Here is a 7,471-nt window from a genome sequence, read left to right as displayed (position 1 = left end):
GCTAGGCAAGCATCGAGCATCCAGCGATTCTGAGTCAGTGCACCCAGTGGCATCACCTGGGAAGGTGCTCTTTGGCCATGGTGAATTTTTTTTCACAAAAGCAGTTTTGCTTGAACCTCGTTTTTTTGTGACATTCGATGTAAGAGAACAGCATGAAGCTGTGAAATTTTGTTTCCTGCTCAGAAAAAAATGCTGCAAAAACTGTTGTGATGTTGAACACAGCTCACAAGGACAGCACTGTGGGGAAAACTCAAGTATATGTGTATTTTTCACATTTCAAAAAAGGTGAAGTGTAAATTGATGATAAACCTCATTCTGGACATCTGTCAACTTCCTGAACAGATGAAAATGTCGACAAAATTAGCGCACTTGTGCTGAAAGACCAAGGACGGACCATGGAAGAGATGGGGAAGTTATTGGGACTACCTTGTAACTTGGTTCAGCAAATTTTAACAGAAGTTTTGGGAATGAGAAGGGTTGCTACAAGATTTTTGCCTCGGGTTCTGACTGATCAGGAAAAAGAGTATCCAGTGGAAATATGCCCAGCTTTGAAAGAACAGCTCCAAAGCAACCCAGACCTTTTTCCAAGGTCATTACTGGTGACTAGACATGGTGCTATTCTTACAACCCCAAAGGCAAACATCAATCAAGCCAATGGAAGACACCATCCCACCCTCACCTCACCCCCCCAGAAGTTCATCAAGTGAAATCAAAAATCAAGACAATGCTCATTTGTTTTGTTTTGCTTTGTTTTATGTGAGGAGGATAGGGCATTTGGAGTTCATTCTACCAGCTCAGACCGTTGATCAAGGTTTCTATTTAGAGGTTCTGAAAAGATTGCATAACAGTGTGTGGCTAAAAAGGCTTGATTTGCAGCAGATGGGGGACTGGTTTTGCCACCACTACAAAGCACATGCTCCCACAGCCATTTGCACCAGTTTTGGGCAAAAAACAGCATGCTTCTCTTGCCTCATGCACCTTACTCACCTGACCTCGTTCCATGTGACTTCTTTTTGTTTCTGTATTTCAGAGGGACATGACAGGACAGCTATTTGACAACATAGAGGTGGTGAAGAAAAAACAAGGAAGGTGCTGTCAGCCAACTAAACATATGAGTTTTAAAAATGCTTTTAAGGATGGAATCACAGATTTGACAAATGTATTAAGTGTAATGCAGAGAACTTTGACGGTGATAAGGTTGTTTTGTTAAAATATTTAAATATATGGCTTTGAAAAAAATTTCCCTTTTGGGGGTCACCCCTCATGTACGTGTTTGTATGTATATGTATGTTTATGTGTGTGTATGTGTATATATATGAGGAGGTTCAACAAATTTATGGAACAATGTAATTTTTAAATAATGGATCCCCCCCCCAATGTTTCATAGCCTTCTTTTGCATATATACTTATATAATCAGCTACTTGTCTAAAAGTATTGGATCTTGGAGTAGATCTCTACTTGTAACTTGATTATTGTTTCCTATAGTAATAATTATTAGAAAAACATATGCTATGTGACATGTATAATCAGTTTGTGATGCAAGCATCCAACTTAATGTGTATGAATGGAATTGCAGCTATAGATGAGACTCACTTTCAAAATCTATTTCAGTCATACTCTGAGCCACTCACTTGACTAGTCCCACTGTTTCTTTAGCCCAGTCTTACTTCACATAGATTCCCCATCTAAGGCCACAGATGCTGAATATGAAGCTATAGCAACACAAAAAATTTGAGTGATGGACAAATACTAAGCAGTAGTGTTAGATGTCTTAACGTTTACCTAGAAAGAGGCTATCTAAGAATTCACATGTCATTATTATAAGGCCCTGCAGAAGGAAGTTTTCATAATAGTGATCAATGGATGTTAATGAAATTCCCTCATCAAAAGGTGGGAATGTGTGAGAGTTCCCAAACTGAGACGTTTGACCAATATCTGGATGATCTGCACAGACCTGAGTCCTCACTCTATCCTAGCTTTGCTTGTTTTCCCTACAAACCATCAAACCCTTAAGTATGTAACAAAAGATATCCCCCTGCAACTCTCAAACCTTTAGATAGACTTAAACATGTAACAAAGGACTTCCCTTGAAACTTCCAAACCAGTAGATAAACTTAACAGAGTAAATATTTTTCTCTGTGGTTAAACTACAGAGATTCATCATTTAATGTACATCCTTTTGGACAATGCCTAATTCATATGATTACATACTAATTTGTTAAAAAGGTAAACACATCTGTATTTTTTTACTCGCCACTGGGTTTAAAAGCCCCAAATACCTCAGAATGAACAAGTAACTAGCCTCTAGGGTGCATCCCAAGCAGCTCATGATTCCTTCCTTCTTCTTGCCTTCATTCTTCTGTCAAGCAGCATCCAGCCTTTCACTCCCAGGTCAGAGCAGAACCTTTCCTGGCTCCTGTCCTCTGGCTCCAATGACTAGTGGTGCCAATCTGGTCCTAAGTGACTCCATGCATATGAAAAGGAATCTGCCCTACCAACATATGGTATTGCCAGGGTTGCCACTGCAAGCTGACGTCCCAACACTCACATATACACCTGTGGTCACCTCTATGCACCCCTCCTGCACTCCTTTCCTACAGCTAGGCTTGCTCCGAGTCCCCCCCACCTGTGTACTGGCAGAGACGATGCCACACCTAATCCGATCCTAGATAAGGCCGGCCGCCTGCATATAGTAGATGCAACTCTTAGACCTTTTCTAGTGAATATCTATAAAATTTTACTAGGCTTTACAGGAACTTATGGATTGTATGGGGGCTGCCGGTATGAAATATTGTGCTCTTATAATGACCAAGGACCTAGAATTATAAAACCAATTATAATGGTGCAAGGACCTAGAATTAGAAAAACACAGGAAAGAATGTGCTTACCATACCTGAAACTGAACGACCCCAAGAAAAAAATTCAAGCCTCAAATTGAAAATTTGAAAAATATTATAGGCAAAATATTGAATTATGCAGAGAACATCAAGAGAAGATGGAAATAGTAGACAGTTATTGTACCAGGGAAAAAACACAAAAACCGACTAGTCAACAGTCCGTCATTTTAGCAGGTAGCACATGAACTAGAAGCAATGGTCCTGAGGAAAAAGTTCAAATGACACTGAATATATTAACCAAAAACAAGCCTCCAAGACTTGATGGAATACCCATTCAATTGTGTCAGAAAGCCAAAGAAACACTAGAAGCAGTCACTCACCTATACTAGGGAATTTAAATGACAACTGGTGGGAAGAGATCTATATTTGTGCCCATTCCAAAGACAGGTGACCCAACAAAATGTTCAAACTATAGAACAATATCATTGATAACAAGTAAAATTTTGCTTAAGAGCATCAAACATGGTTGCAGCCACGCATTGACAAGGAACTGCCAGAAGTTCAGGCAAGATTCAAAGAGGATTTAGAAAAAGTGATATCACTGCTGATATCAGATCAATATTGGCTCAATGTAACAAATACCAGAAAGATGTTAACTTGTGTTTCATTGTCTATACAAAGGCACTCAACTGTGTGGATCATAATAAACTGTGGATAACCTTGAGAAGAATGGGAATTCCAGAATACTTCCTTGAGTTCATTCAGAATGTTTACCTGGATCGAGAGGTAGTTGTGCGAACAGAACAAGGAATATGGTGTGGCTTAAAAATCAGGAAAGCTGTGAGTCAGAGTTATATCCTCTCACCATACTTGTTCAATCTATATACTGAGCACATAACCAGAGTAGCTGGATTATATGAGGAAAATTGAGGCATTAGAATTGAAAGAAGACTTATTTACAACCTGCTGTATACAGATGACACAACCTTGTTTACTGGAAGTGAGGAGGAATTGAAGCACTTGCTGATGAAGATCAAGGATTGTAGCCTTCAGTATGCTTTGCAACTCAATGTACAGAAAAACAAAATCCTCACAACTGGACCAATAGGTAACATCATGTTAAATGGAGACAAGGTTAAGGTTGCCAAGGATTTTTGTCTTACTTGGATTCATGATCAATGCTCCTGGAAGCAGCAGGAAAGAGATCAAAAGATGTATTGAGTTAGGAAAATCTGCTGCACAAGACCTCTTTAGAATATTGAAGAACAGCGATGTTACTTTGAGGACTAGGGTGCGCCCGACCGGAGCCATGTAGTGAATCTTATGCATGTGCAAGTCGGATATTGAATAAGGAAGACTGTAGAAGAATAGATGTATTTCAATTCCGGTGCTGGAGAGGAATACGGCAAGTACCATGGACTGCAAAAGTACAAACCAATCTGTCTTGGAAGAAGTAAGGCCAGTGTGCTCTTCACAGGCAAGACTGACAAGAATTATTCTTACAGATTTTGGACATACTGTCCGGAGAAACCAGTCACTGGGGAAGGGCATCATGTTTGGTAAAGTGGAGGGGCGGCAGAAATGAGAAAGGCCCTTGAGGAGATGGATGGACATAGTGGCTGCATCAATCGGCTCAGGCCTAGGAACAGTTGTGAGCTGGCACTGTGCCGTGTGTCGTTCTGTTGTGCAGAGCATCACTGTGGGTTGGAGCCAACTCAATGACTCTGAACAAGGACAACATAATGGCCAAATTTGTGAATCGTGTCCTAATCCACAAAACATATTGTGAATGTTAAGTGATGCGTATATAAAGAAGTATCTTAGGGGAGGGTGAACTGTCAATACTTTTTTCTAATCAGAACTTTCTTCTGCAGACCTCAGGACATGCTTTAAGATAATTATCTAAGGACCACCCTGCAACTTTCTCCCTCCCCAAGTCACATATTTAAAGTAACCAATCCAAATAGCCCATATTCATGTTTCCAATCAATCTTCGTAAAGCATCTAGTCTCAGTTGTCCTGTCTTTGATTTCTCTGATCATGAAACTTCCAATCAGTTGTGATAACTTTAGTCCTTGATAATATCTCATAAATATACCTCTGTTACTCTACCATCTGAGAGCATTGTATTTCATTTTGTCACATTGGGCATGTCTCTGTTGGAAACTATTTTTGAACCTGTAGTGAATCTCTGCTTTTATTTTAACAGAGCAAGTGTCCTTAATTGCTGACAGAAATAATTGGTACAATTATATAATAATATTAAGTCAAATATGTCAATTTGAATCTGTCAAATTTAACATCTAACTCTAAATTTTGCGAGCCAATGCATCACAAAATTTTAAACAAATGTACTAATGTGCTTGTTTTGGCAGCACATATACTAAAATTGGAATGATACAGAGAAGATTAGCATGGCCCCTGCACATGGATGACAAGCAAATTCGTGAAGCGTTTCATATTTCTGAATAAAGACCTGATTGAAACAGCAAAAAAGAAAAATGTACTCGTGTACCTTAACCACTAGAGGGATAACTTTTCTGAAGGGCTTGTTTTAGTTAAAAGGTCCCATTAAACATTAGCAAACATGTAATGTCTACCTCTTATGTCCAAAACTTAAGATATCAAAATGAAGAAGATATGCTTCATTCATTATTTGTGTTGGCAATTTAGAGACAGAACAGACTAATAACTCTGTATTTCTCAAATTACAGAACTTTTGTATTTGACTATAAAAATTAAATTATTAGTCTGTTTCAGGAACATAAATGAAAGTTCTTTTATCTCATCAATGAATACTGATCTCAAGCTCTGCAATTATGAAAGAGTTGTTGGAAAACTAAAGCTATTTTTGCTACCAGATGGTAAGAACTATGATTCCTGATTTTGTTTCAACAATCAAAGTGTCCTCTAATAGATTTTAACATTAAGCCATTCATTGATTTTTTTAATTGAGTATTTAACAAGTGGCAAAAATTCCTGATGACAACATAGCTATGCTCAACTCCTAACTTAAAGATTCATGGTTTGAATCCATCAACTGCTCTCGGAAGAAAGATATGGCACCTACTTCCACAAAGACTGGAGCCCTGGAAACCCTTGTAGGGTCGTTTTGCTTGGTTTTATAAGTTTGCTATGCGTCATTGACTCCACAGCTACCTCAGGTTCCAGACACAAAAGGCTGGTTCTAGGGCTTTAATTAGTCATATGCCCTTCAAAGACGCTCATTGTTCCTCTCCTATTTCACCCCTTCCCAAATCCTTTGCATCTTCTTAGACCCAGCATGCCTGCCTTCTGTTTTTCTTTCTCATCCCATTCCCATGAGTGGTGGGGAGTCATGGCCAAAGCCTTCAAGAGCATCTTGCTCCAGGTGGATTATCTAAAAGATCTTAAATGCAAAAGTTAACCTCTAGCTAGACGATACTTGTTCACAAGGGTTACAGGATCATGTTTAAAAAGTGTTTATCTCTTCCTCTACCTTTGATTTACTTTTTAAAAATATTTTTGCCACCTCATTGATACCAGGTAAGGAGTAGCTAGAGAGTAGGGTTCCATTGTTCACCAAAGGTTTATTTGTTGGGGAAGGATGAAAAAACACCTTCCAGGTACACCTCTCCAAATATTAAACATGTTTTCAGCTAATGTCCACAATTTATTATATATTTCTATTTCTAAAGTTAAATAAAATAATGAATATTTTAATATCGTATGAGGACACATGAAATTTCCCCCCAATAATAGCTATCGATGAGATCTATCTTCAGTGAACAGAACACATTTGAAATGTTAAAATGTAGTATTTTATTACGAGATCCACCACTCATCTGTCAGTGTGTTGTACTGCAAGAGGTTGTGCATTGATGTGATGCTGGAAGCTATCCATGTATGTTTCAAATACTAGCAGGGTCACCAAGGTGGACAGGTTTTATTGAACCTTCTAGTCTCAGAATGAGAAGTTGGTAATGAAAAAATGATCAAGCATTGGAAGATTTTGGACATAATATAATATAATATTATATTATTATATATTGTTTATTATAGTGCCAGAAGATGAGCCCCTCGGTTTGGAAAACACTTGAAATATGCCTGGAGAAGAGCTCTCTCCTTAAAATAGACTTGACCTTCTGTATAGGCTTACGTTGACATGGATGGTATAGGCATTCAGGAACCCCAGTTGAAAATGTAGCACAGCTCAAAACTAGAAGAAGCAGTTATAGTTATTCATTAAATCAGAATGTTGATTGTATGAAGTATGCCTCTAAGACCATTAGAAGTTATCAAGAAAAAAACAGAAAAAAATAAAGACTGATATCCTATACATTACTGAGCCAAAATGGACTAGTATTGGCCATTTTGAATTGGATAGTCATATAATCTTCTACTGCAGGAATAAAAACATTGAAGTGGAATGGCATCATATTAAGTGTTCAAAAGGACATTTGAGTATCTATCCTCAAGTACAGCAGGGTAGTGATCTGAGAAAATCCATACACCTGTAAGATTACCTGTTAATATGACTATTATCCAAAACTACATACCAATAAATATGCAAAAGATTTTTAGCAACTTCTGCAGCCTTAAATTGGTCAAATATGCAATAAAAATGCATTGATAACTACTGGTGATTAGAACA

At 38.1% G+C, this 7,471-nt stretch overlaps 1 non-coding gene across 1 annotated transcript; it reads left to right on the top strand.

Moving 5' to 3' along the window:
- The first annotated feature begins 5,197 nt into the window (after nucleotides 1-5,197).
- On the top strand, nucleotides 5,198-5,304 carry LOC115871484. The gene has a single exon (XR_004047330.1). It is a non-coding gene; the product is annotated as a U6 spliceosomal RNA (small nuclear RNA).
- Nucleotides 5,305-7,471: the final 2,167 nt, after the last annotated feature.

This window comes from Echinops telfairi, unplaced genomic scaffold, assembly GCF_000313985.2.
Source record: "Echinops telfairi isolate 266 unplaced genomic scaffold, ASM31398v2 ScPeMD7_5868;HRSCAF=6743_0, whole genome shotgun sequence".
Taxonomy (NCBI): domain Eukaryota; kingdom Metazoa; phylum Chordata; class Mammalia; order Afrosoricida; family Tenrecidae; genus Echinops; species Echinops telfairi.
The sequence above is the reverse complement of the archived record's forward strand: the minus strand, read 5'-3'. Positions and strand labels throughout refer to the sequence as shown.